Here is a 3,661-nt window from a genome sequence, read left to right as displayed (position 1 = left end):
AGGGGCACTTGCTCAGTATTTTTTTGGGGGGGGGGCATATCCGTGCTGAAATGTCGACACGTTTTTTCACCGGGGACTTGGCCTCGGTAAAATCAAAATGGGGGGGGGGGGGGGAGGGGGGGCTGGTACCATCTTACAAAATAGGGGCGCTCTTCAAAACCGGCCATTATGCAAACTATGCATTATGTGCCCATTTTCAGGGCGCAATGTTAAGGGTTTTGGGGCTTGGTTTTCATATTCCTCATTCATATCAGAACTCTCTATACCAGCTTGGGAAATGGTTACTGAAAACAAATTATCCCAAATTTTAGGGCCAGTTTTGTTTTCATCTCAAAGGTGGCACATTTATGCTCGAGGGGCACATTATGTCCGCAAGAGGGGCACTTGGGTAAATCTGGGGGGGGGGGTGGTTCCGCCGCCCCTGTTTAAGCGTATGTACGTTATTATTAAACAAAATGGGAGCTAGTATTTTTAATATTTTTTCTCTAAAGGTATCGTTTTTTTTATACACAGATGTAGTAACTACACATGTAGTTAATACAATCGTAGTTGTAGGCCTACACCGTATGATCTGACAGCGCCTTTGGCAACTTCACTCACAACAGCCGTTCCCGTAATTGAGTAGCTCGGTCGGCAGAATCCTTTATAACGCCTCCCGGTCTACATTGTGGTAATAATGGTTCAATCTCGAGCCGCTAATGAGGAAACTACGGGGCGGATGCAATTATACTGGCAGTGGAACTACAGTTCAGACAAACACCTCGGAAAAAAATAATGAACGCCGCGCACTACAGGGTGAGCAAAAAAGAACGCATCCCAAATGGCAGGACCAATTTTTGAATAAAGTTTTGCCTGTAGCACTTTCAAAATCTAGGATATGAAAGACCAGTTATTCTTTAAGTACAAGAATCATTCAGATCACTCATGTACTTTTAAAGTCACGGAATTTTGAACACAAACACCGTTTTAAAATTCTGTCCACGGATCACAAAGAAAGTGTGTTCTTTCGGCAAAACGAAAACAATTCTCATAGGGATGCATGTGAATTGTTTTCGTTTTGCTGAAAGAAACACGTACCTTTTTTGTGATATGTGGACAGAACTTTAAAACGGTGTTTTTTGTTCCAAATTCCATACTTGAAAAGTACATTGAGTGATTTGAATGATTCTTGTACTAAAAGAAAGCTTGATAACTGGGCTTTCATATCCTAGATTTTGAAAGTGCTACAGGCAAAACTTCATTCAAAATTTGGTCCTGCCATTTGGGATGTGTTTTTTTGCTCACCCTTTATTTTTGTCTTATGTTAGTTCCCGCGCGATTTTTTCTATGTGTTAGGGCTGAAGAAGGCTCCAAAATGGCCTGCCGCAAGAAAAAAAAGAAGACTGCCCTCGTTTTGTTAGAATGGCCTTTTGCGAGAGTGTTTTGGTGCAAACTTTAATGTTAAGCGTAGATTTTCATCTAGATGATAATCCCAAAGGAATGAACTAATGATAATTTTATTTGAGGTAATGGTCGCCTGTAGCAATCATTTTTTGATGACATTACCAGCCGGCTAATTGTTTTTGCTGGTACTGTCCATCACAGAACACCTGCATAATTTATAATTGCGGTCACTTTCCGCCATGTGCGGTCATGCTTCAAAGTTATTTGATTATTATTATTATTAATTATTTTTACCAAAACCAACCACATTTTTCTTTTTTTAGAGTTGCATAAAGAAAAACTTTTAAATGATACGAAAATAAGGTGATGCGACTTCGGAAATTGCTCGTCTATTTCTGCGAATCTTGTTTTTTGTATGATTTAATTATTTTTCTGTTCATGAGTTGTTCTTGTAACCATTAGGTTATAAACATTTCGTTGCAAAGGGCAAAAGCCATATTAAAATTAAAAACCCGACATATTATGGTGTTTTTTTTTATTTATGGTCATTTTTATCTGGAAAAAAATGGCCCATGCATCTATAAATGTTACGCATGACTAACCCTTTACACTACTGTAGATTCCAATGACATTAATGGCTGTCTACGTTATTTGAGACATTATCGCTCGTTGGAAATGATTTATCCTGGCACATTACTGATGATGGGTTTTATTCGAACAGTGTGATCATGTTTGCCTGAGTATGGTTGTAACCAAATATGAAAAGCGAGCTGTTCATTGTTATTAAATGTATTTTATTACATTAAATTAAATTTTGTGTCGTGGTTAGCACTGGACGAAACAAAATGGTTACAAAAATACAATGTAACTTGTACGGTATGTGTTGACTCTACGCTGTAGAACAGAGCACGTTACAACATTTTAAGGGGAAAATAAAGGATAACTTTCTTTGACGATTTCAGCAAAAAAAACCACCGAATTATTAAATTGCAATTGCGTTTTGACCTTCAAGGGTGCAATCGTATTAAATGGCTACACAGTGCACGAACCAGCGAAAGCAATGCTTCCATATTTCTGATTATTTAATAAAGAACAGTTATTTTTTACGTATTTTTCCTCAGACTACATCAATTTATGAAAATTTAAAAATAACTTTTTAATGAGTAAAGTCATGACCGCACTCCGATAATTTAGTACAGCGACGTACTATGGCGGAAGGATTTCAAAGTTTCTTTTGAAGGTTGCCAAACCACCTGTTGCAAAGTAGTTCCGGAAGGGGCTGCGCCAATTCTGAGCACACCTTATACACAATACAGTATAGCAACACGAACTTCGTTGTCACGGTTTTTTTTGGGGGGGGGGGGGCTGGAGGGGGGGGGCTGAATGAAACATGTTTACAGACGGAAAATACTTCCAACTTGACTTAGTGCTTGTTGCTGGCAGGGAAGTGAGTATTTTGACGGATATTTAAGTCTTGTATTGTACATGACAAATTGATAACCGCTAAAAAGTTTAGGTCGTAAATTTTGCCCATTCATACAACTGACTTTCGCACATTGGCCAAAGTGCGTCCGTAAACTGGGCACAGAAAGACTGACACAGGGAAAATACTTCCAAATTGTTTTGGTGCTTGTTGCTAGCAGGGAGGTGAGTATTTTGACGGAAATTTAAGTCTTGTATTGTGTCTGACAACTTGATAAGCGCGACAAGTTTCGGTCGTAAATGTTGCCCTTTCATGACTTTCGCACATTGACCCAAGTGCGTCCGTAAACTGGGCACAAAAAGGGTGCATAGCCATTAAGAGGCAGACGAACAAGAAAACTTTTTTTTTTCTGTGGTTTTTCTTCCTTTCTTCTCTATTCTTCAGTAAAACCGGTTCGGGATATAAACATGTTTGATGTTCCTTACCTTGTAATTTATGCACAAATCCATATGGCAGCACAATTCGGTCCAATCATTGACGTCTTTTTCTTTCTCTCTGGGGGGCGCCCCCCCCCCCCCCCCCAGCGACGACCATGCCTTTAAGTCACGTTATTAAAACAGATTTTTTTCTAAACACTGTTCCCAATTTTTCATATCATCCATGCAACTCTGAAAATTACAGCAAAAGTAAATGGCGTATATTTCTTCAAGTCACATTATGAAGGATTCCACAAGTGATTCTAATATCTTGAAATATGTGCTACAAGACATGCTTTAAACATGTATAGGAAGAGCGGTGTTGGGGTGTTTGTTTGTTTGTTGGGGTGTTTGTTTGTTTGTTGGGGTGTTTGTTTGT

The sequence above is a fragment of the Patiria miniata genome, unplaced genomic scaffold (assembly GCF_015706575.1).
Source record: "Patiria miniata isolate m_02_andy unplaced genomic scaffold, ASM1570657v1 HiC_scaffold_26, whole genome shotgun sequence".
Taxonomy (NCBI): Eukaryota; Metazoa; Echinodermata; class Asteroidea; order Valvatida; family Asterinidae; genus Patiria; species Patiria miniata.
This window is presented reverse-complemented; position numbering follows the sequence as displayed.